The sequence below is a fragment of the Sminthopsis crassicaudata genome, chromosome 3, assembly GCF_048593235.1.
Source record: "Sminthopsis crassicaudata isolate SCR6 chromosome 3, ASM4859323v1, whole genome shotgun sequence".
NCBI classification, from domain to species: domain Eukaryota; kingdom Metazoa; phylum Chordata; class Mammalia; order Dasyuromorphia; family Dasyuridae; genus Sminthopsis; species Sminthopsis crassicaudata.
This window is the reverse complement of record NC_133619.1, coordinates 165,837,290-165,864,892: the sequence shown is the minus strand read 5'-3', so window position 1 is coordinate 165,864,892 and position 27,603 is coordinate 165,837,290. Positions and strand designations below refer to the sequence as shown.

At 34.9% G+C, this 27,603-nt stretch overlaps 1 protein-coding gene across 1 annotated transcript in view; it reads right to left on the bottom strand.

Moving 5' to 3' along the window:
• TNFSF13B (TNF superfamily member 13b) overlaps positions 1-27,603 on the bottom strand; it is a 57,202-nt gene that overhangs the window by 7,563 nt on the left and 22,036 nt on the right. The gene's annotated exons all lie outside the window — the stretch shown is intronic.

Sequence of the window (27,603 nt, the reverse complement as noted above, 5' to 3'; positions counted from 1 at the left end):
GAAGACAAATTCTAAAACCAGAAGCTATCCCAAAAGGATTACAGGAACTTGAATAAATCTTTTTTTTTTTCAACTATACTTAACCTGGTTTAGGCCATTTGCTTAGATGGCTTTACCCAAATGTGGATGCTGCACATGCTACAGATTCTTAAAGCCACAGACGAGAGTTGAGTGAAGGTAGACATCAAAGTCAGATGAGCAGACTTGAAAAAGGCGTGGCAAGCTCTCAACCCAGTACTAATGCTCCTTGAATACCTCATAAACTCCAATTTTCATTAGTACCACTTTGCTAAATCTAGACAATCAACAAAACAATAAATCAAAGCTTAATTTCTTAACTGAAGGGGCAGGTTAATTCTCCGAAAGCCTCTATAGCTGTGAATCATAAACTTGAAGGAGTTGCAAAGAAGCCTTTGAGGCAGGTATTCCTTGTGGATTGGGAATGAAATAAATTGGAGGCAGAGAGAAGAGGAGAGAGGTCAGACAATGCAACCGCCTCTCAGTGGAGAGGTCAGAAAACACAATTGCCTCTCAGTCATCATCCTCTCACATGAAGAGATCCATTCTATAAGTCTTAGTTAGACCTCCAGCAGCCACTGGCAGGTGGTTCCTGTATCACAACACAAATGCTCTAACTAAAGAGTTGATTTCAGCCTATCCCTGGAACAAAAACTATTTTTTACTTTTTTCGCTATCCCTAGGACTTAGTCTAGTGCTTGTCTGACTTGCTAATTAAACATATCATTTTTCATTATTCACTCCCCTGCCCCCACCAATTCCTAATTTCTTGTGATGTCACCACTGTTCCATTAAATTCAATATACATTTACTGGCACTGTGGTAATGGATATGGAGGAGGGGAATTATTACATTACCCAAATAAGCATAATTCAAGATCAAAATATCATAAAAATAAAAAAGAGAGCCAGATGAAATCTTCTAAGAAATATATGGAAAAAATTGATTTTAACTTAGTGTGACAAGCAAAACTAAATTTTGGAAGATATGTTAACTAAAGGAATCAATGACCATTCAGCAAAGAGTATGAAATGAGAAAGCAAATTTGATAGAAGACAGACTTTTTTGAAGTATTTATTTGTAAGGCATTCATGGAGAGTTTTCATTAAAGCCATGGGAGCAGCATAGAAGAGAGAAAGGACTAAGTTTGGGGGAGGTCTGTACTTGGGTGACTGGGATAGGGAAAATCAAAGCTCAAATGCCATCTTCAGGTAAATTTCTTGATTATTTCCAACCAGAAAAAGAAAGTGATAGTCTTCTCCTTTTCACAATCATAACATTTTGTATTATTTCTATTGTTTTAGAGAGGGGGCAGGGGCAAGTGGCTAGAGAACTGGCTTCAGAACCAAATAAGAGCAGAGATAAAATTCTGCCTCATGTGCCCTATAGCTGTGGCAAGTCATTTAATTTTTCAGTGTTCTGGGAAATTAGTCAAAGTTAAAAATCAAAGAGAAAGTGCTAACACAGATAGAGGGATCTTCTTGATCAAGGAGTTCCCTATACTGATAAAAACACAAATTCTTATAAATTCAAATGCTTAATTCCAAAGATAAATATGGGGTTTCTTCATGTAGCTTTAAGTTATCAATAAATGAAATTTATTAAAGTTATAAAACTAATAACATCATAGTAAGTATAAAATAATAGATTAATATATAAATGTATAAATTTTAAATTATTAAAGAAAAACTCTAACATTCAGTGAACCAGAAAGGGAAAGTCAGAGAAGTAGTAGGAGAATTATGAGAATGTAGTTTCACAAAAGCCAAGGGAATTATCAAAAAGAAAAGGAAGAAAAGAGTGCCAAATGCTACAGAAAGGCCAAGGAAAACTGAGTTCTGAGAAGTCGTTGATTTGGCCATCAGGAGATCACTGGAGATCTTGGAGAAATATATTGCTAGGAGTTTATATTGTTTGTCCTTCATTCTCAAAGATGATCATGACTTCAGAAAGGTGATGCCATGACATGAAAGTGAAATGGATTTAAGTGAGTGAGCAAAGTCAACAGTTTGCACTATCTCCTCTAGAGTTATCTGGGTCCAGTGTCAAGACATAGATTAGGACAATTGGACTGGTCTTAGATGCAGGGGAGGCCTTGGCTTTTTTAAACCAAGGATTTTTAACAAGTCTCAGTTTGACTGAAGCAATATCCAATCAGTGATTAAGGCTAGGAAAGACATGAAGCAGAATATGACTTCTTTTACCTAGTCAAAAAATAGATAAATTAGATAGATAGATAGATGATAGATAGATAGATAGATAGATAGATAGATAGATAGATAGATAGATAGATAGATAGGTAACTAGGTAGACCTGGGGCAGGGAGACTCTCAAGTATTCTATTATTATTTACATTACCCTGATGCAATCAGGACCCAAAAAATGATCAACTGGGGCTTAGTCTATTGTTAGCCAATCAAGAAGATCCAGAGTAATTTTAGTTGATGTGAGAGACAAATTAGGGTTAAGTTTCCACAGAACACTTAAAATTCAATTTCTCAGAAATACTAAAAAAGTAAGTTTTCAAAGAATGTTGTAATAATGTAAGATAAGAAGTATCTTTGACCAATGAACTTTCAGGAGAAGAGACACACTTGGTTTCAAACTTTTTATAAAGATCCCAGAGAATCAACTAAAAAACTATTGTAAATAATCCACAACTTTAGCAAAGTTGCAGGATACAAATAAATCCACATAAATCATCAGCATTTTTATACATTACTAATAAAATCCAACAGCAAGAGATACAAAGAGAAATTACATTTAAAATAACTGGCAGTATAAAATATTTGGGAATCTATCTGCCAAAAGAAAATCAGGAACCATATGAGTAAAACTATAAAACACTTTCCACACAAATAAAATCAGATATAAGCAATTGGAAAAATATCAAGTGCTCTTGGATAGGTCAAGTGAATATAATAAAGATGACAATACTCACTTATCTATTTATTTAGTGCTATACTAATCAAACTCCCAAGAAACTATTTTAATGACCTAGAAAAAATAACAACATTCATATGGAAGAACAAAAGGTCAAGTCTTTCAAGGGAACTAATGAAACAAAAATCAAATGAAGATAGCCTAAAACTATAAACTATAACTATAAAACGATATTATAAAGCAGCGGTCATCAAAATCATTTGGTACTGGCTAAGAAATAGACTAGTGGATCAATGGAATAGATTAGGTTCAAAGGACAAAATAGACAATAACTATAGCAATCTAGTGTTTGACAAACCCAACGACCCCAGTTTTTGGGATAAGAATTCACTGTTTAACAAAAACTGCTGGGAAAATTGTAAATTAGTGTGACAGAAACTAGGCATTGGCCCACACTTAACATCATATCCCAAGATACGGTCCAAATGGGTTCATGATCTAGATATAACGAATGATATTATATATAAATTAGAACAACATAGGATAATTTACCTCTGAGACTGTGAAAGAGGAAGGAATTTGTGATCAAAGAAGAACTAGAAATCATTACTGAGCACAAAATAGTTTGGATTATATTAAATTAAAAAGGTTTTGTATAAACAAAACTAATTCAGACAAGATTAGAAGGGAAGCAACAAACTGGGAGAACATTTTTACAGTCAAAGGTTCTGATAAAGGCCTCATTTCCAAAATATATAGAGAATTGACTCTAATTTATAAGAAATCAAGCCATTCTCCAATTGATAAATGGTCAAAGGATATGAACAGACAATTTTCAGATGAAGAAATTGAAACTATTTTTAGCCATATGAAAAGATGCACCAAGTCATTATTAATCAGAGAAATCCAAATTAAGACAACTCTGAGATACCATTATACACACCTCTCAGATTGTCTAGAATGACAGAAAAAGATAATGGTGAATGTTGGAGGGGATGTGGGAAAACTGGGACACTAATGCATTGTTGGTGGAATTGTGAATGAATGGCTCCAACCATTCTAGAGAGCAATTTGGAACTGTGCTCAAAAAGTTATCAAACTGTGCATAACCTTTGACCCAGCAGTGTTACTACTGGGCTTATATCCCAAAGAAATCTTAAAGGAGGGAAAGGGACCCACATGTACAAAAATGTTTGTGGCAGCCCTCTTTGTGAAACTGAATGGATGCCCATTAATTGAAGAATGGCTGAATAAACTGTGGTATATGAAGGTTATGGAATATTATTGTTCTGTAAGAAATGACCAACAGGATGATTTCAGAGAGGCTTGGAGAGACTTACATGAACTGATGCTGAGTGAAATGAAGCAGGACCAAAAGATCATTATATACTTCAACAACAGTACTATATGATGATCAATTCTGATGAATGCGGCCCTCTCCAACAATGAGATGATTCAAACCAGTACCAATTGTTCAGTAATGAGAAGAATCAGCTACAGCCAGAGAGAGAACTATGGGAAATGAGTGTGTACTACAACATAGCATTTTCACTCTTTCTGTTGTTGTTTGCTTGCATTTTTGTTTTCCTTCTCAAGGTTTTTTTCTTTCTTTCTAAATCAGATGTTTCTTGTGCAGCAAGATAACTGTATAAATATGTATACATATATTGGATTTAACATATACTTTAACATATTTAACAGGTATTGGACTACCTGCCATCTAGGAGAGGGGGTGAAGGGAAGGAGGGGAAAATTTGGAACAGAAGGTTTTGCAAGGGTCAGTGTTGAAAAATTACCAATGCATATGTTTTGTAAATAAAAAGCTATAATAATAATAATAAGAAGAAGAAGATTTCTAGGCTAGAAACTGGTCTAAATTGGCAAGATTCAAGGACCAGGAAAAGACTTTTCTTTATTGTACTTGTTTAATAAGCTTTATGCACATAAGCTGGAACACTCATAGAATTAGAACTTATTAGCGGAAATGTGATGTGTGATGAGGGAGGGGGACATGTTTAGAAGTAGCATGTAAGAAATTATATAACTTTAAGGGTAATTGATCAATCCTATCTTTGGGGAAGGGAACTGCAACAAACTAATAGCATAAAGCTTGTCTGCTTCTTTACCTAGTGTTCCCCCTTCCTGTCAGAGAAGTGGAGCCTGCTTCTGGCTAGAAACCAATTCCTCTGGACTTTCTCAATAAAATTTCTATGTTACCTGACTTTCAGAGTCAACTTATTTCTAACAGAGATGGCATGGCCTTTAAGGAAAAAAGAAGAAAAGAAAAACAAAAATTCCAAATATCTTGCAAGGTTTTTAGTATGTGAAGATAATGTATGAAGCTATTCTGCAGAAATATGACAATGACAGAGATGTGAGTAATAGGATATAGTAAGAAAACAGCATAGGCAATAGCAAGTTTAAGGGAGGGCTTTCCTTTAATTTCCCATTTACAAGTCCAGAACAGCAAATTATTATAAACCATGCATTTATATACATGTTAACTAGAGTATTAATTATTAAGAAATTTCTGTTAGGAGCACTAGATAGCACAGTGGATAGAGCATAGGCCCTCAAATCAGGAAGGCCTGAGTTCAAATCCAGATTTGGACATAACACTTGTGAGCAATGTAACCCTAGCCAAGTCAATTAACCCCAATTGCCTCATCAAAAAAAAAAAAAAAAAAAAAGTTCTGCTTTTATTAAAGTTTTATAAAATTCAGTTGCTATGGTAGCATATCAATCATCATTGAGTAGACTTCCTAATTAGGCCAGCAAGTTAACTTAAAATTTACAGATAATCTAAAAATGATTTTATTCTTATCTAGCACCTTCTCTCCAAAGAAAAATATAAAATGACCCTCAATCTTATGCAATCCTATGTTGTTTCATAAATCTTGAAAAAAAAACTACAAGTAACATAATTAAAGATTAAAAATTATTTTATTTTCACGAAGGAGTGGTTGAGGTAGACAAAGGTCAAGTCATATATATTACAAATGTAGGGGAAGGATTCTGGGAAGATGGCAGAGTAGGTCTGTAAATTTCAAGCTCTTCAGATCTCCCCTATAAATAGAAGAAATTTGTGCCTCCACTGGTGAAAAATCAAGATTTGGGGCAGAACCGAGGTCCTCCCAGTACAACCCAAGAAGTTCTGAAGAAAAACCCCAGGCCAAGATTAACCCAAGTGAATTGCAAACACCTGGCTGCTCCACAGAAACACCAAATGTGCTAGATGAGTGTGCCTGGAGCCTCAGCAGGAACCTCAGAGACTTTCTTCTTTTGAACTGTTTGTGGAGTGGGGGTCTGAGTTTGGAAAGACTTAGGGAGCCTTGGAAGATTAGGAATGCCAGACCCAGCTGTGCTGGCCTTGTGCTAAAAGGAACCAGCACATCTGGTGAGTAGAGAGGCAGTGAGGCAGGGACTCTACTGGCTTTGGGAACCTGCAAGAGGGTGGAGCTCTTGGTTAAGGTTTCCTGATCAAAGGGGAGAGCTGAAGGGAAGCTTGAGGCATCATCCTTCCACCCCACTTACACTAATGCTTACACTAATACCTCTCAAAAAAAAAAATGAACCGGCAAAGAAGAAAGAACCCTACTATAGAAACATACTTATGGGAACCAGGAAGATCAGGTTCATCTTCAGAGGACACTGAAGTAAAAAAAAAACCTTCCACCCCAAGGAGTAATGTGAAATGGCTCCCTGCCCAGAGAGAATTTATAGAAGAATTCAAAAAATAATTTAAAAATCAAATGAGAAACATTGAGAAAAAACTTAAATAAATAAAAACCATCCAAGAAAAACAAAATTATGAAAAAAAGTTAACTTAAAAAGAAGATAAATCTCAAAGATGAAATAATTCTTTGAAAATTAGAATTGGGCAAGGAGAAGGGCCAGTGAAGCTATAAAACACCAAGAAATAAAAAACATTATAAAGAATAAGAACATGGAACAGAATGTGAAATATCTTATTTAAAAAAAAAAAACACCTGGAGAAAAGATCAAGAAGAGAAAATATAAGAATAATTGGACTGCCTGAAAGCTGTGACCAAAATAAAGACCATTGAGATAATAATGCAGGACATAATCCAAGAAAATTATCCTGTGCAAAGATCCGGGCTAGCTCCTCTGAAGGGCTCAGAATAAGTCCTTGTCAGGATAAGCAAAAGTCCACGTTGTGGATGCCAAAATATAATGTTCTGTTGTCTCCAGAAACTTCCAATCACTCTCTGGGAGGAGATCTGCTGTCTCAACTCAATCCCAGACTTAACCCTTCTTCCTCCACGCTGCTGTCCCAACTCTGTTCCAGAGTAGACTCACTCCTTGCTCAGTGTTGTCTTCTTTTATCCTACTAGAGAATGAGTGTGTGAGAACTCAAAGGCTTGTGGGAAAATTACTTCAACCAATGAACTTGCTCCTTTTAAAGGTTGTATAAACTCCTTTTCATATGTAAACTCTTCCTCAGAAGTTCAAAGGGGTAAACTCCTCTTAAAGGCCTGAACCAAAAGTGTAAACTAGAGAATTGTTAAGTACCGACTTAGCATTAGTAAGAACCTAACAATCCTGGAGTGATAGAACATGAGGGGAAAGTAGAAATAGAAAAAATCCACTGATTTCTACCTCAATAAGATCCTTTGTGTAAGTCACACAGGAATATTACTGCCAAAATTTGAAATCCCCAGATCAAAGAGAAAATTTTGCAAGAAACAAGAAAAAATTAAATCAAATATGCTAGAGCTACAATTAGAATTTTACAGGACTCATCATTAGCTACAATAAAAGACTGTAGGTCCTGGAATCATATCTACCAATAATCAAAAGAACTAGGCCTGCAGACAAAAATATCACGTCCAGGAAAATTCATAATATTTAACAAGAAAAAAAATGGATATTCAATGAACTTGCAGGTTTTCAGGACAGAAAGTCCAACCAAACCCAACCTTAATAGAAAACTGGGAAGAATAGACAGAGAAGCATTGGAAGGGGGAGAAGAGCTCATAGATCTGAAAACCTACTCGCATCAGGAATGGGCTTAACAGGAAACTCTACATATATATTCCATGAAGGCTATAGCACTCTCCAAAATCTATAAAGATAGAAGGAGGGTGGGATGGGTACATAGGGAAGCTAAGGGTGTGAGAAGAAGACAAGGGAGGGATCCATGAGTGTGGGGAGGTTTTAAGTAATAGCAAGGCAAGAAGAATTAAAGCAAAGTCATATGATGGGGGTTGAGATCCCTTTAAGATTCTTTTCTGATTCCCCAACCCCCCACGGCTGACCTTTGATTTACAAATCCTGATCAATGAGCTGTCCTATCCCCCACCAGATCTGAACTAACTTGAGTTTTCCCAACCCCCACAGTTTAAACTCATTGAATTCTATTCAATGCTGACCTTGGCTGAAAGCCCGCCAGGAGCTTGGGACTCCACCCACAAGCCCCCTTTTAGGTATAAAAGAGCCAAGCTGGAGCTCTTTCTTTGCAGGAGCCCTTGCCCCCAACCTGGTATCCTTCCAACCATGTAAGGGTTCCTGCTCGCCCAGCAACCACCTCTGGCCCTGGCATCTTTCTACCTTTGGCTTTACTTCCAAATCCCTATAATAAACCTTTTTAATCAATTTAGATTTTCGGGCCTGTAAATTCATTTACAGGGGACTCTGTGCTGTCATGGAACTATCTTTGTACCGACCCAAATGGGGTTCCCCCTTTCCTATCTCTCATCAAGCAAGGATAGGAAAGATGTGTGTGTGTGTATGTGTGTTTGTTTAGCTATATATACACAAATATATCTTAACTATAACTTATTTTGGGGATGGAAAGAAGAAAAATAATAAAGTAAATAAGAAGTACAACAGATAAAAAAAGAACAATTTGCAAGGAAGTCAAGAAAAATGGACAGTCATGTATATATATAAATGTTTTGTATCCTCCCTGATGTTTTGTTAGACACATGATAATGTTCTCTTTTGTTTTGTTTTATTTTGCTTTGCATTCCTTTTCTGTTTTTCTTTTTTTTATTGTTTTTTTTTTAATAAAATTAATTAAAAACAATTGTAGGCCTTATCTAAAATTCTGAAATTATGGTAAGGATTACATTATACTTTGAAATAATTTCTAAACATAAAACGTCAGCAGTGTAGAAATAAGTGCTGTCTGATCAGGTCAGGACTACTTACTAGCCACAGATGGGAATTTTATTTCCAGGGTCTATAACTTGGAAAATAAAATACTTTTAAAAATCATCTGCACTAGGGGCAGTGAGGTGGATCAATAGATAGAGTGCCAGCCCTGAGGTCAGGAAGACCTGAGTTCAAATCTGGCCTCGGACACTTAACACTTCCTAGCTGTGAGACCCTATTCAAGTTACTTAACCCCAATTGCCTCAGGAAAAAAAATCACTTGTATTATTATTCACTTTTCACTCATATTATTATTAATATCAAAAAGTAAAAAATAAAAGGAAAACAGAAAGTCTAGGAATGTTACATTTTCAGGTTGGAACTGAGAAATGGTAAATCACATAATTCCCAGATAGAAGCTAACTGGAACAAGACTTTGGATAGGTAAAAAAGAGTAATTATATTAAATCAATAAGGTATGAGAACCATAACTGACACAGAGGAATTAGATGAGAGAGGAGGGCTAATAGTTCTGGAATCCTATTCACTTTAGGAATGGGTTAAAGAAGGAATAATACATACATACATACATACATACATATATATATATGTATGTATATATATATATTTAAATGGGTATAAAAGTCTTCTAAAGTGATAAAGAAAAAAGGGGGAAATAGGATAAGAGGGGGAGCATAGAATGGTGTATAGGTTAATGGGAATGGGATAGAAAGAGAAAGTGGGGACTGGGTAAGAGAGGGATCCTTTGGTCAGGTAGGTGAACTAATAGTGAAGCAAGGTAGTTGGTAGAAGTAAAGTAGAGCAATCAGAAGGGATAGGAAATAAGAGATACATAGAAACATAATAACAATGAATAGGATAGAATTTATTAGAAAAAAATCAGGACTAGTAATCATTGATTTCAGACAAAGTTTAAGCTAAAATAGATTTAATAAAAAAAATAGGGAAACTACACCACATGTCAGCCATATTAATCAATATTGTTTTCAATGATTTAAAATAACTAGACAGTACAAGGTTGGTATATTGCTATGGAGTAGGGAATGATTAGTTGGTAGTCTAGAAAAATATGAAAAGACTTGGACTTATAAAGGATGATATTATCCATCTTCAGAGAAACAGGACAAACAAATATAGTATGATTTCACATAGATGTATGTGTATATATGTGTACATGTATGTATATATATGTATATGATTATTGATATTTATGTATATGTATATGTTGCTTGTATATGTACGTATTATATATGTCATATATAATATATATGTATATATACATATCTGAGCTTAATTATAGCCTTCCTGAAGGAGGGAAAAAGAAAAAAGAATAAAGTAAAAAGTGTACAACAGAATGAAAGAAAACGTACAAGAAAGCAAAGAAAAGATGGATATCTCTGAATACAATGTGTAGTATTTATTAATACTTTCTTGAAATGTAAATTTATCATGTAATATTTTGAATTCTTTCTTATGTTTTACTATGCACATGGCAATATTTTTTTCTTTTTCTCTTCTATTTACTCTTCTATATTAAAATAAATTTAAAAAAAAGAATTTGGTTTAAACATGCCATTACTTAGGAGGTCAAGCAGTGTCAAGCAGAGAGCCGAGAAATGTCCACAAGTTGTTTGCCTAGGACACTTTATCTTTTCAGATCACACTGGAATAAGCAGTTAATTCATTCATCACTGTAGCTAATTTAAATACCATTTAAGTAGGACTAGAAATAGAACAAATGAGAGGTCCCGTGTTTGTTCTAAAAAAATGTGCCAAAGAAACATAGTTATGAAGGTTATTTTTAAAATTTAAGTAGAGCAAAAGTCAACTTTATTCTAATCAATGCAAACTATTGAATTTCAGAAGCTTAATGAGTGTGTTACATTCTGAAAGTAATAGTTCTTTTCTGGGATATTTCATAGCATTCTGAGCCTATCTTTTGGTATTTGCTATATTCTGACTTTTATGTATACAATCATATTTTAAATGCCTAAAGAGCTGTGTAAATAAATGGTTATAATCCTTCTGGAAAATTATGTTTTTCTGAAGACCATCAGTTCCATAAGATAATTATGCCCCCACCACTCCTACTGCCATGCTGTTACTAATGGTGGCTAGCAAGATGCATAGAAGTTTTGTAAAGAATACCAAAGGAAGGTGATAGATAAAAGTACAAAGAGGAGAATATTGTGATATCTATGTTGCTGAGATTATCATCAAGGGTAGAAATGGCAGAATAGCTACTATAGAAACATGAATAATTAAATATTCCTTCTGACTGTTGTGCACCTAAAACTAAAGTAAGGCATTGTGTGAAGCACTGTGAAAAAGAAATGTAATAAATCTCTTCTGTTATTAATAGAAATCTAAACTGAACTTGAGTTCTTATCTATTCAGATTAAATACAAAGTGTTTAGATTTTAATTTTTTGGATCAAAACACAAGGAAAAAATAAATCTGGATTCTCAATCTGGAGATTAGGATAGGACTTTCTGAGGTGCTGTAAAGAAAGTATGTGGTGAATATATTTTCCTGATTTTGTCCTACATTTCTAATTCAAATAAAATGTCCATTTTAACACAGCAATGGGTGTCATGCAATTAATATTGTTGCTGTTGATAATGAAAAAATACAGAAAGAGAAGGTGACAATAACAGAGTCAAAGTATTTAATTTGGGTAGATTAGAACTCAAATTCAGTTTAGATATCTTTTAGTAGCAGAAGAAATTTGTTATTTCTCTCACATAGTACTTCACATGATGCCTTACCTAAGTAAATCCCATCAGAAACATGATATTTGTTATGTTCCAATGATACCCCACAGCTAAAAAACAGAAATGGATAGACTCAAGATTTAACATTTTTGCTGGTTTTTTCTAATTTCTTTTTATTGGCATTATTCTGACTTGCTTAGACAATTAACCTGCTACATCAATTAATTTCCAAATGACAGAAATCCAAAAAGTACTCATTTATATTCTTTAAATTAAACAAACAAAAACAAAACAAAACAACCACCACAAAACCCCTTAATCAACAAATATCTATTAGTTGACAACTATGTGATAAAACAGGCAGCTAAGTGATGCAAGTGGATAAAATGCCAGGGCTAGAGTCAAAAGACTCATCTTTGTGAGTTCAAATCCAGCTTCAGACAGTTACTAGCTGTGTTACCCTGGACAAATCATTTAACTCTATTTGCCTTCATCTGAAAAGTGAGCTAGAGAAGGAAATGACAAACTATTCCAATTTCTTTGTCAAGAAAAACCTGAACTGGGTTATGAACAGTTGGACATTATTGAACAACAAAATGTGCCAAATATTTTGATGCATGCTGAGATCACAAAACTATAAACAAAATAGTCCCTTCTCCCAAGAGCTTAACATTCTATAGAAGGAAATATGTATTAATATAAGTATAATAAAAATAGCTATAAAATAAATACAAATTAATTTAAAAGAAGGGGGGTATTAGGAAACTGTGGAATTAGGAAGCCTTATACATAAGTGTCTGACTTTGAAGAAACAGATCCCATAAAAAGGAAAATGTATATTGTAATTTTAAAAAGGGAAATAGTAAAATCATACAGAATAGAGAGTTACTGTGAATCATTAAATAGGGATGCCAAATTCTACTTTCACCTAACCTATTATGAAATAAGAACAATCCCTTTCATTTGTCAGAAACAATATTTCAAAAATGAGAGGATATGTGAACTGCTTTGCATATTTTGAAGAGCTAGAGTTATGTTAGTTATGATAACAATAGTAATAAAAATATCTGGCACATAGTACTTTGTTTTTTATCTTCAATTACTCATTTGATTCTGACAGTAGTCCTATGAGGTAGATAGGGTCGATATTATTTCTATTTTAGAAAGTGTGTCTTTGTACTTTAGGGTATTACACTCTGACCATTATTTATTGTATCTAAAATAAGTACACATGTTAATGTTCACAGTAGTAAAGAGATAATAAACAAGCAAAACAACAATTAGGTTCCCTAGTCCAGTGTAATACAGAAGAATTCTATTCAGAGAATTGAAATAACTGGTAGATGTGGTTATTTAGATAAAGTCAGTGATCACTGCAGAATTGTAGAGTATGGAAGATGGGACACAGCACTGGAGAAAGGTAATAATTTTCCCAATTTTAAAATTTTAAAAAGGAGGAGAGCATGAACTATATAAACTGTAGACCAATAGATATTAATTTCCATTTCTGGTAAAATTATAGAGCATATTACTAAGAAGATGGCTTATGAAGATTTAGCATCTAGTATGCACACACACAAATCATTAGAGTTTCATTAATATAAGAAAGATCATGCCAGACTAATTTCATCTCCCTTTTTTTGACATTATTTCTAGCTGGTAGCCAAATGCTATAGTTTGCCTTCCATTTAGGCAATCATTTAACAACATATTTTAAGCTATTTTTTGTGGACAAAATTAAAGAGAAAGAGACTAAAGTGTAATGTAGTTAAGTGGATTCAGGAATGATTGAATATTTAGAGAGTACTAGTTAATGGTTCAACATTCACAAAGGAGGAACTTTACAGTGGCCCAGTGGTCTGTCCTTAGTTCTTTATTATTCAACTTTTAAAGACTTGGGTCAAAATATAGATATTAATGATGGGGGTAGTAGCTCCTTTAAGATTTCCTTTCTGATTTCCCAACCCCCATGGCTGACCTTTGATTCACAAATCCTGATCAAAAAGTACCCTTTTGAATATCGGGGCCCAGCCCCCACTGGATCTGAGCTGGATCGGGCTTTCAGCCCCCACTATCTGCTCAGGTTTCCCCAACTCCCAACAAACAGTTTCTTCCTTATCTGAAAAGCCCTCCAAGAACTTGGCACTGGCCCATAGGCCCCTTCAAGCAAATAAAAGAGCCAAGCTGGAATCATCTCTTCGCAAAGAGTTGAAACATGCAAGCACCATGCTTTGCATCACAGACTCTCTGTCTGACACTTATGGTGTCTTTCTTCCTCTAATATCTTTTACTAACCAGACTTTAACCTCCAAACCTTACAATAAACCTTTTTTTACTCAATCTAGGTTTTCGGGCCTGTAAATTCATTTACAGGGGACTCTTACACCTCTACTAGACCTCATTTAACTCTGTATCCTTGCGCCGAATCCAAAGGGGTTGCAGGGGAGTTCTATTTGACTCCCTGTACCCCAAACCTGCCACTAGACCTCAATTAATCCTAATTTTATTTAGGTACCCCTTAGCTAGACCTCAACATTTGGTTATACCTCATCAATGCACATCAGATAATATAACAGGAAGGATGGGTACCTTCTTAGATGAAAAAGCCAGAATTCAAAAAGATATTAACAAGTTACAACACTGGGTTGAACTTCACAGCTGCAAAATGGGAAAGGATGTACAGAATGAAGTAGAATGGAGTACCTCCCAAAAGTTTGGGGTGTTTCAGTAAACTGAATGCTTAATATGAGTCAACACAGTATATCACAACCAAAAAACCCCCCAAAAAACCTGATCCAAACTCATGGTATTAAAGTGCCATGAAAGAGAGAAATAATAGTTCTACTGCACTCTATCATAGTTAGATTATATATGAAGGATTTGTTCGGTTCTGGATGCCAGTAACCCTTAGGATAAATTGGCTACCTGAACAAAAGATTATTCAGACACATATTTATATTTCAAGCCTTTGAATTCATGCCAAATCAGATAATCCAAGGAGAAACTACAGTGGCAACTTCTACTCTACAAGTATACAAAAAAATCAGTCAAAAACTCAGGGAAAATAGAAAATGGAATTTTTTCAAGCAAAGAAAGCACCAGCATGATCAGAGATGGGACACATGTAGAGAACTGGATACAGAGATAGGAAGAGTAGAGAATCCCCCTCAAAAAACATAGTGTGGTCAGAAAGTCTCAATGTGGGAATCTTGGAGTGAACCTGTACAGTGCAAACCAGTACTCAGATCAAGAACTCTAAGGTTACCCTAATATCCTGTCCTACAATATAAGAGAGGGTCCTGCATATGACAGTCCTGAGAATAACAAAGATCCAAGGAGAGGGGGAATGAACAAAGGGAGATGGAAATTAACAAATGAACCCAGAGGATTTACAAGACTAAGTAGGGCCAATTACCCCATTCAAAAATGAAGCAAGAATCAAAGCCTGCTTCTGACTCAAAATCCCAATCAGGAATTAAAGTTGCAGAGTTAAGTAAATACAATTTTTAAAAACTTAGCCAGTGTTTTTTAAATGCAAATATAACTCTACAACAATACCAGTCTCAAAGAATAAAATTGGGATTTTCCACAAGGATTACATGAATGCTTTAAAGAACTGAAGTTTTTGTGGTGGCAAGAAACTAGAAATTGAATGGATGTCCATCAGTTGGAGAATGGCTGAATAAGTTATGGTAGATGAATGGTATGAAATATTATTGTTGTGTAAAAAATAATTTCAGCTGGATGATTTCTTACATGAACTGATGCTGATGAGGTTTGAATCCCCTCAATTCCAGGTGGTGATGAAGTTAGTGGAAATAAGAGAATTGTTAAAAATCCCCTTTAATCGGCACAGGTTTAAAAGTGAAAGAACTCACTTATTCCCGAATTATTAATTGCAAAATGAAAGTTTATTGTTAGATAGAAATCAGTTTGGTAAGAGACTAACTTCTATGGTGCAGAATTCTATTAGGAAATGGAATTTTATCCTGAGAATGCTCAATGGGCAAAAAGGGTCCTAGCAAGTTGCTTGGGTAGTTTGCAAGGAGTTTAGCTGAAGAAAGCTGTTATGTGTACATCTTGGTGGGGGATGGGCCAGTCCCAGCTAATCTGACCAGGATTTCTCAATTGAATGAGAATTTAGAATTTCTATGGGAGTTTATTTGCCCCTGAATAGTGTTACTTCTCTCATCCTGAGAGGATGGGCCCTGTCTCCAGGAGGGAGCCTGGGAGATCCTGATCTCTGAGATCAAAAAAAGAGACACAGTCTCAGAGTGATAATCCTAAAGGGAACAGCTTCAGTAAAGTTTCCCTCCTGTTTCAATGCTAAGTGAAGTGAGCAGAACCAGGAGATCACTGTACATGGAAACAAGAAGATTATATGATGATCAATTCTGATGGACGGGGCTGTCTTCAACAATGAGATGATTCAGACCAGTTCCAATGATCATATGATGAAGAGACCCATCTACAACCAGAAATAGGACTGTGGGAACTGAGCATGGTTCACACACACACAAAAAAAAAATTCCACTTTTTTTGTTGTTTGCTTGCATTTTATTTTCTTTCTAATTTTTTTTCTGGTTTGACTTGATTTTTTTTGAACAGCAAGATAATTGTATAAATATGTATGCATATATTTGATTTAACATACATTTATTTCTATCATGTTTAACATATATAGGGGAGAGAGTAGGGGAAGGGGGAAAATTGGAACACACGGTTTTGCAAGAGTTAATGTTGAAGAATTATGCACGCATATGTTTTGAAAATTAAAAAAAACTTTTAATTAAAAAAACTTTAATAAAAAAGAAAGCAAGAGATTAAATACACACACAGACACAAAACCAGAGATATATACACACCAAAAACTCTGAAAAAAAAAGAATCAGAACAAAAAACTTTGATCAGAAAATGGTAATTATTACACAAAAAACAAAATTGCTGAGAATTAGAATAAACCAAATAAAAATTAACCATTCAACAACACAGCAAGAAGTACTAGAACAAAAAAAAAGGTACTAGAACTGAAAATCTGATATCTAATATTATGTAATGTATTTAATGTAATGTAATGGGGGAAAGTCAAGGAAAAGTAATTTAAGGATTGTTATGTTTCAGTTTCCCTGAATTGTTCTGCCTCAGTTTCCCTGGTTTCTCTTTCTTGGCTATTAGAACCAAGATAATTAGGACTGTGGAGCTCTGGCTACTCTGGCATTCCAAGGAGTCATACAATTCCAGATGGCTTATCTCAAACGTTTGGGCATCTTTTTGGTTCAGACATCCAGTCTCCTTGCTTCTTCCCTCCCAACTTATCAGAATTTATGATCCTTCCTTCTTCACACCTAACTTGTCAGAATTAAAAAGTTATAGTCCTTCTTGGAGTTTCGGCTCACCAGTGCTCTGCCCCACCCACCCTCTTGCTTTTGCTTCCCTGATAGCTCCAGCCCTTTAAGAGTCTCTGGAATCCTTTCCTAGTCATTGAATGCTTTGAGACAAGAGTCCCTAGCTCTGGGTATGGCCGCCAGTTCTACTCTCCACTCTTAAAATATTAAAAGCCCTCTAATCTCTGTCTTGCCTCAGTTTCTCCAGCCTTACAGGATCAGTGTATCTCCCTGAAGATCATGATTTTTTTTTCCTTTTAAACAGGGAAATTATATTTTAAGGAATTTTAAATGAAAACTGTCCCGATCTATTAAAATTAGAAAATAAGATAAGAATAAAAAGAATCCATGGATCATCTTCTGAAAGGAACCCCAAAAGAACTAAGCCCAGGAATGGCATAGCCCCAGGCTCCAATTTCAAAGAAAAGAAAAAATATTGAAAGCATCTAGAAAGAAACAGTTCTAATATTAATTATAATTAGGATTACAGGTTCTAAGATATAAGCTTACACTCTGCAAAATTGAGTGTAATCCCACAGAAGAAAGCATTATTCTATAATGCAATGGAATACTTTGAAGCTTTTCTGAGGATCTTTTCTGGAGGACCTTTGGAACCCAAAGACAAATATCCAGAAAAATCTAGAAACGTATGGTACCAATTATAAGAGCTTTACTAGGAAGCACTTATAGGTGTTGTTATAAGTGCTTCCCAATAAAACTCTTTTAAAGAAAGGTTATTATGTAAGAAGAATCATTTGCTTTGTTCTTCTTGGCTCCTGAGAAAAGAACAATGTACAATGAATAAAAAGATGAAGCACATATGTAAGTTCAATATAAGGAAAAATGTAATCACCAAATCAAAAGTGAAGTGGATTTGCTTGATAGGCAGTACTTTTAATGAGGGGAAGGGGGAACCCCGTTTGTCGGTGCATAGATAGTAAGATAATCCCATGAGGTGCAGTGTCCCCTATAAATGAATTTACAGGCCCAAAAACCTAGATTGATAAATAAAAGGTTTATTGTAGAAATTTGGAAGTAAAGCTCAGTTAGAAAGACGCTAGGGCCAGAGGTGGCCACTGGGCAGAAAGGAACCCTTACATGACTGGAAGGATACCATGTGTTGGCTGGGAGGGTTCCTTCAAAGAGAGTGCTCTGGCTTGGTTCTTTTATACCTAGAAAGGGATTGTGGGAGGTACCCCCAAGTTCTAGGCGGGCTTTTCAGATATCTCAGATCCAGTGGGGGACAGGGGAAGCTGAGTTGATGGTGGGGTTGGGCCTGGATATTCAAAAGGGTGCTTTTGACCAGGATTTGTGAATCAAGGTCAGCCATGGGGGTTGGGCAGTCAGAGAGGAATCTTAAAGGGACCTCAACCCCCATCACTTTCCTCTCAACAGAGGCCTCCTAGCAAAGGCTGGATAACAACTTGTCAGAGATGATGTAGAGAGATGATTTTTTTTTTAATCTGGTATGGTTAGGAACTGATGAAATCCTTCCCAAACCAGAGACATTTCTATTATAAATAAAATATTAATGTACAAAGGTGATTAAAACCAAGTAGGATATGTCTTAAAGGAGATTACTATTCTTAGATAGAGATTTTTATTTTGTAGTCATTGTTGTTCCTAACTTATCAAAGTTATTATTATTATTATTATTATCATCAAAGTTGTATTACTTCTCCTTACTGCTGATGTTTCACAACTCTAAATTTAAAGGACTTTTGTTTCATATTAGACATTATTGCTTCACATAAATAGGGTGTAGTTTGGAGAAATATAATTCTGGGATTTCCCCTAAATGCTTCTTGCAAATTATATAATCCTATTTACAAATTTCCTATGACTATGGCTTAATTTATGCTGTGAAGGCAATTTTCCTATTTATTTTCTCCAGCAATCATTTATCCTGTCTCACACATCTTCAATTTCCCTCTTTATTATGGAAAAGTGAAAAAAATTACTAGATTTGTAGTCAAAAGACCTAAATTAAACCACCGGCTTTGCTATTTACCAGCTGTGTGACAAGTCATTTAATTTCTGATCTAAGCTACAGAAAGAGGGAGATATACAAAAAAAATTCTCAATAATTTCTTTCAGTGCTAAATCCTGTTATCTTTGCCACTGAATCTTCGGATTTTCCCCAAAACATTGAAGTTTCTCTAATATTTGAAGAAATAAATAAAATATTTCTTTGATATTTCTAGCATCCAAATACTATTTCATTTCTTCTTACTCTATACTACTAACATTCTGGGGAAGAAAAGATTAAATACTTCTATTTCCTTACCATCAACTTTCTTCATCTACTTCCAATCTGACCTTCCCACCCTCAACATAATATTGCAACTTCTTGCCAAAAGTTCACTGCTAATTATAAAATGTTATTGTCTTCTTCTAGCCCCTACTTTTTTTGTCCCTTCTTCAGCATATTACACTATTAAGCACTCCCTATAACTATGTGATCTCTGCTCCCCTGACTTCAGAGACAGTATGTTTTCCTGATTTTTTTCTAAACTCTCTAAATAGTCATTCTGTTTCTTCTCTGGTTCTTTTCTTCCTGACCTCTTAATTTGGTTGTTATTCAAAGTAATGTCCTTATTCCTTGTCTCATCTTAGAATACACTTTTGTTTCCATAGCTTAAATTACCACCTATATGTTAGATGGCACAGTAGATAGAGTTAAGGTTTAGAGGAAGAAAGATATGAGCAACCTACTATAATGCTACATTAAAAATTACTAAAATAAATGATTTGCTCATACAGTGAGCAAATCCCTGTGTAGGATTCAAATTAACTCTAGTATTTTCTTCATTATTTCATGCTCACTGCCTCACTTTATATCTGCTCCAGTATCTACCTCAGTTTTCTGTAATTATTAAGTACTTAACAAAAGTTTATTGAATCCTTGAAGGGATAAGATAAGTCAGTAGTGTCAATTTAATATGCAAAAATAACAACTTTGAATTATAAAATTATAATTACTTTACAATGCTTTGAAACAGGTACTGTAAACATTTTTGTTTCTAATAATATATAAGAAAATTGGGAGAAGTGGAGCCAAGATGCAGAATAAGGCAGGAACTCACCAGACCTCTACTCTAAACTGCTCCAAATTCCTTTAAATAATAACTCTAAACAAATTTTAGAACATCAGAACATCCAAAAAGAACATTTTCCATCTGAAGAAAACTAAGAACAGCAGGAAAGATTTGTAGTACCAGGGTATGTAGAAAGCCATAAATAGTGAGGAAACTCTTGGTGAGATATAAAACCCTTCAGCCCAGAAGGACCCGTTGGCAATGTCTGGTTTGGCTCTCATCTCCCTTTGGGATGTCTGACCCTTCCTGAGAAGTCAGGGAGCCATGACCACCTGTGTTCTACTTTTGAAGCAAGGGAAACTTAAAGTAAAGAGAGGCATTTACATATTAATAGCAGGGTGTTTATAGTTAGCACACTGTGTGCTATAGTGATATAATTGTACTAAGGTATTTAGGGGCTGAGAAGACTTGAAATAAAAGGACTCCATCTTTGACCATTCTCATGTGTCTCCTGCTTCATCATTACTCCACTAAGACCAAGGACTTGGGCTGGTCCTGAGATCCTCCAGAGAGCTAGTCCAAATGGCATATTTTGGCATCACAGCACTGGGGCTCTAGAAAGCACACTACAAGGGTAGCATATAGTCCAACATATAGTTCCAGTATAGGCCTTTATCCTGCCCCAGCCCCAGCCTCATACCAGCAAAGTAAGAATGGGCTATAGACCTCTGAATCAGTGGCAGTACTGTGGTTTCCAGATCTCTCAGTCCAGAGATACCAAAAATGACTTAGAAGGTAAGCAGAAAAGGTGGAACCAGGACAGGAGTCCAGTGTGTAGTTCCCATGCAGTGTGCATCCCGATCCCAAATCCAGTCCCAGCCCCAGCCTTAGTCCTAGCCCCAGAGGCTTAGGGACATCCGAAGTTTTAGCACACTAGATCTTACAGCTACAGTGGGGTAGGGACACTCCTAATAATTTCAGGGCAGAAAAGAGTGCCTGTGGTCAGGTCCTTAGAAGAATCCCTAAAAACGCTGTACAAAATCCCTGAAGCAAGCTTGGGACAGTGCACTTTACACCCCTGGAAAAAGAGCCCTATCTTAACAAAGAGTTAAAAGCTGAGTAATAGACTAGGAAAATGAGCAGACAATTAAAAAAAAAAAAAAGATTCTTACCACAGAAATTTACTATGGTGACAAGTAAAATAAAAACACCCACCCAGAAGAAGAAAACAAAAATCACACCCAAAGCCTTTAAGAAAAATAAAAATTGGGCTCAGGCAATGGAAGACTCAAAAGGGATTTTGAAAATCAAGTAAGAGAGATAGAAGAAAAATTAAGAAGAGAATTGAGAGTGGTGTAAAAGGAAATATAAAAAGCTAATGAAGAGAAGAATGCCTTAAAAAGCAAAGCTGGCCAAATGGAAAAGGATGTGTAACAGCTCACTGAGAAAATATAATTCCTTAAAAATTAGAATTGAGCAAATGGAAGCTAATGACTTTATGAGAATCAAAATATAATAAAGCAAAACCAAAAGAAAAAGAAAAAATAGGAAAAATGTGAACTCTCTCTTTGGAAAAACAACTGACCTGAAAAATAGATCCAGAAGAGATAATTTTAAAATAATTGGTCCACCTCAGAGTCATGATTTAAAAAAAAAAAGAGTTTGGTCATCATCTTTCAAGAAATTATCAAGGAAAATTCTTCTGATATTTTAAAACCACAGAGTAAAATAGAAATAGAAAGAATCCACCAATCACTTCTTGAAAGGGATCCCAAAATGAAAAATCCCAGGAATATTATAATCAAATTTCAGAATTTCCAGGTCAAACAGAAAATATTGCAAACACAAATAAACTATTTAAGTACTATGGAGCCACAGTCAGGATAACACAAGATTTAGCAGCTTCTACATTAAAGGATATGGGGGATTGGAATATGATTTTCCAGAGACAATAGAGCTAGAGTTATAACCAAGAATCATCTACCCAGCAAAACTGAATATAGTTCTTCAGGGGAAAAGATGGAAATTCAATGAAATAGAGGAATTTCAAGCATTTATGATGAAAAGACCTGAGCTGAATAGAAAATTTGATTTTCAAATACAGGACTCAGGAGAAGCATAAGGAAATAATCAGGAAAGGGTATCATGAGGAACTTAATAAGGTTTATCTGTTTACATTTCTACTTGGGAGGATGATACTTGTAACATTAGATTTTTCTTATTATTATGGCAGTTAAAAAGAGTGTATTTAGACAGAGGGCACAGATGTGAATTTAATATGAAGGGATAATATTTTTTAAATGATGAAATTAAGGGGTAAGAGAAGAATGTACTAGGAGAAAGGAAAAAAGAGAAGTGGAATGGTGTGAATTATCTACCATAAAAAAGAGGCAAGAAACAGCTTTTAAAATGGAGAGGAAGAGGGGAAGGAAAGGAGTAAGGGAACCTTACTGTCATCAGGATTGGCTCAAAGAGGAAATAGGGGTACAGACATCTATCTTACCCTGCAGAAAAGTAGGAGGGGAATGGTTTATGGGGAAAAGAGGGCATATTGGAGAAAGGAGTGTTCAATAACAAAATGCTTTTGAGCAGAAACACGGTAAAAGGAGAGATAGAATAGAATAAATGGGAAATAATAGTTAGCAATAGTAATTGTAAAAATAATTTTGAAGCAAGTTTATATAATAGGACCTCATTTATCAAACATAAAGGAAACAAAGTCAAATTTATCAAAAATAAGAGCCATGCTCCAATAGATAAATGATAAAACTATAAAATCGTGCATAATATCACAATATCACTACTAGTCACAAATCTCCCAAAATGATTTTTTTAAATGAAAAGGACATATATGTATAAAAATATTTATAGTAACTCTCTTCTCAGGGGAAAAATGGAAATTAAGGGAACATCCATCATTTGGTGAATGGTTCAATAAGTTGTAGTATGTGATTATGATAGAATATTATTGTTTTCTTTTACAATATGGCTTTTATGGAAATGTTTTGCATAAAAAAGAAAAATAAAACAAAAGGAGATTAAATGACATGGCCCAAGTCACATAATTAATAAGCTTCAAAGCCAGAATTTAATTCAGAATTTGGATTCCAAGTCTTAGTGTTCTTTCCACAAAAAACAGACAATACTTCATAGGAATCTAGAGTCTCACGGTACATTATGTCATGGTGAGATAGACACTTTGTAAACTGTATTATTTCTTTCACAATTATTTCCCATATGATGTTCCAATACTTGGATGCTTGGATAACTCTATATTTATTATAATAGTATACAGCACAGTTGCAAAATCAAGGATCCTATCCCATGTGAACCAATTAGTTCTACTCTGTCCTGCTGAATTTGAGGGCATTTTTAATCTCAGTCAATAATTTTATTGATGCAATGTTGTAAGAGACCAAGTGGAGAAGGTGCCAGATGTCATCAAAAGTGAGTCCCTATTAACTGTAGAAAAATTAAATAAAGCCTTCACTGACAGTAGGTCAACATATCATCTTAAAACATGAAAGATAGTATATATTTGTTCCAAGTTCTACAAATCCTTCCTTCATGTGAATTGAACTGCCAAAGATTATCTTGACAAATGTGGTGACTTTTTTCAACAATTTCAAAAAGTTTCCAACTTGTTTAAAGCTAGAATTTGACAGGAATATATTTTTGTGGTTTTATTTAGTTCTAAGAAGTTTGTTTTTACTTCCAGTTAAATGTTGCATACTTGTTGTCAGAAATGCAGAGCAAAGAGCAAGTATTTCTTTTTTAAAAAATCTTTTAGTTATTCATATCATATTTAAGTGGATGAAAGTTTTGTAAAGAAAATCAACTTTTACATCTTTGAAAATCCAAAGTCATGATAGCAAATATTTTTAATCACTTTAGAAAAACAAAAACTCATAAATCAACTCAGTAATTTTTCCCTAGAAAAAACAAAAATTAAACTGTGGCTTTCTTTCTGTTACAATGTGCATTTTTCCCTTTTGAATTAGGTATCTCACAGATATTAATAAATGACACATATTTCACTTAAACATTTTCAAAGTACTTTATATACATTATTTCATTTGAGCCCTGAAATACCCTGTTAATTAGGTTTTACAGGTATCATTTTCATTATTTTTCAGAAAAAGAAATTGATGATTATAGAGGTTAGCAAAAGTTTCCATGACCAAATATTTAATTAATATCAGAGGTAGGAATTAATATCAGAGGATAGTCTTCTTGACTCTATGTCCAGAATTGCATCTACTGTGCCAGACTTTTTTACATTCAGATGGCATACATATGATCTAAAGCTTATTCTTAAGGAAAGCTTGGTTTTATTTGCCACTTTGCATAAAATAATTTTTCTTCAATTTGTAAACATAAGAATGTTGAAAATCATGGGGAATGATTTTTTAAAAAGATTTTCTTCATGACAAAGTCACAAATAATGACAATATAAATTGATTTAAAAGAATTATTTTTGAAGGTGCACTAAATCACTATTATTCAGAGAAATGCAAATTACAACCCTGAGGTACCACTACACACCTCTCAGATTGGCTAAGATGACAGGAAAAGATAGTGACAAATGTTGAAGAGGATGTGGGAAAACTGGGACACTGATACATTGTTGGTGCAGTTGTGAACTGACTCAACCATTCTGGAGACCTATTTGGAACTATGGCCAAAAGGCTATCAAACTGTGATCCAGCAGCATTTCTACTGAGCTTGTAACCAAGAGAGATCTTAAAGGAGGAAAAGTAACCCACGTCTGCAAAAATGTTTGTGGCAGCCATTTTTATAGTGGCAAGAAACTGGAAACTGAGTGGATGTTCATCAGTTGGAGAATGGCTGAATAAAATTATGGTATATGAATAGTATGGAATATCATTGTTCTATAAGAAACAATAAGCAGGATGATTTCAAAGAGGCCTGGAGAGAGTGACATGAACTGATGCTAAGTGAAATGAGCAGAACCAGTAGATCATTATATACTGCAACAGTAAAATTATATGGCAATCAATTCTGATGGACATTGCTCTCTTCAACAATGAGATGATTCAGGACAGTTCCAGTGATCTTGTGATGAAGAGAGCCATCTACACCCAGAGAGAGGACTAAGAACTGAGTGTGGATCACAGCATAGTGTGTTCTTTCAGTCTTTTTTTTTGTTGTTTGCTTGCATTTTACTTTCTTTCTCATTTTTTCTTTTTAATCTGATTTTTCTTGTGCAGCATGATATTTGTGGAAATGTGTATAGAAGAAATGCACACGTTTAACATATACTGGATTATTTGCCATCTGGGGGGGGAAGGAAGGGAAAAATTTAGAACACAAAATTTATAAGGATGAATGTTGAAAATTATCCATGTATATATTTTGAAAATAAAAGTTTTAATTTAAAAAAAGGAATAATTTTTAAGCAACAATACCAGTATCACCAAAACCAAAACAAATTCTAGCTTCAATCTGGCTTCATATGCTTTCTATAGTTCTATTTCTTAAAATCCTTTATTTCCTTGAAGTTCTGCTGTTCTTTTTCAGAAGCCTGTGTGTCAGGACTGAGGAAGTGAAAGGTGTGGTCAATCAGAATCTCTCTCCTCTCCTCCCCTTTTCTCTCCTCCTCTCCCCATCTTTGTCCATCTCTGATCTCTGGCTCTCGGGCTCTATTTTTCTCTGTCTTTTTAATAAGTCTGAATCTTTGTCTCTCTCACTGTGTCTTTTTGTAAGTCTAAATGTCTCTATTTTAGTGCCTCCCTGTCTGTCTCTCTTATCCTAAAGGAATATACAGAACAAAAGCTTGTAAGAGATTAAAAAGTGAGCAAAGTACCTGAAGAGGATGTGTGTGTGGCCTGTGTGTGTTAGTAATGTCAGCAGTGAAATCATTAATGAGGAGGAAGAAGATAGTTCCCTGAAGGAACTGCCACTGCCAGAACAAACTAGGGAAAGTGGAATTACTGCTGCCTGGAACACCCCACCCAGATGCCAGAGAAAGCTGATGCAAATTGCCACAATACTGGAGTTAAAATCTGATTTCTACTCTCCCATCCATAGCTTTTTTTTTTTTTTTTTTATTCTCTCAGTCAATAAAGGGATGATTCTGCTTTGTTAATTTTTGATCTTGACAAATTTATTTTGTTTTCTATCTATTAAAAGAAACAATTTCCTTTAAGATTGTGTGATTATTAATTGCAGCCCTGATTTTTCTGTACTGTGAGTTAAAAAGAGCTGAGAGGGTGGTGATGGATGGTGAAGTACTCAGGGTGGTGAGTGAGGTTTTTTTTCATAAATGCTGGGATCTTCTCAACATGGTTATTTCTAGTAAGACTAAAATGAGATTTCAGTGATTCACATTTCTATAGTGTCTCTAAGACAGCCTAGGAATGACACAGGAAGAACTATAAAAGAGAAAAGTACCCAAGATTGAAAATTAACCAAATGGCTCTAGCAACATGTGGGGTTAAAGCTAAAAGACTGGTGATCAGGAAACCCAATTATTCTTTTTTGATTGGTCCTCATCAATACACAAAATGTTCCAGTCCGTTCTTAAGCTTGTAGGTATATCCACCCACCCAACCATCTCTTCTTCCATTTTCTAGCATTGCTGGAGAAAGTCACACAATACATCTGACTTCACCCAGGATAAACATGTATAACTTAAATTGGGCCTTTATTGTTGGTCAGCAGTTCTATTCAGCTCTCCACAATGATTATCTCAACCCATTTCCTTCTTCAAATTCTCAAGTCCACCTCCAGGCCTTATACTTACTGAAAATTACCCACTCTACTATCTCACTTAAGACAGTTTAAAGTCCATCCTTTTGAAAAGCTTCCTCTATGCCTAAAACCTCAATATGACCACTTATTCTCTCCATCTTCCTCCTAACTTAGAGGATAAAGTATTTCTTGGCAGTGTTAACTTCTCCACTTATATACATGTTCCCATCCCCTCTGAATTCCTTTGGGGACTTTACTTCATTAATCATCTCTTATCGTGTTTCTTCAGTATCACACTTTAAAGCAATTCTTTTCTATTTAGGTTTCCCTCATCCTAAAAAGTTTTTCTTTAATTCTTCTACCACATTAAGCTATCACCCTATCTTCTGTCTCTATCAATCTAGATTAGTTGAAAAATAGACAAATATGAAGTCTGTTTTCCCTCACCATCCCCTTGCAATTTGAACAGCATCTCAAACACTGCCTAAAGTGCTTAGAACTTAAACACTGTTGTCTCTTCTCTTGGAATATATTTTCCTTTGGATTCAAAGACACCGCATTCTTTTAGTTTTTCTCATATCCCCTGACTTCTTTTTGCTTAGTTATTTCTTTCTTCTTATCAAACCCCTAATATTACTCTTCAAAACCCAGTTCCAATGTCTATTCCTATCTCTCCAAACTCTCTCCTTTGTTGATTACATTCTATCCCAATTC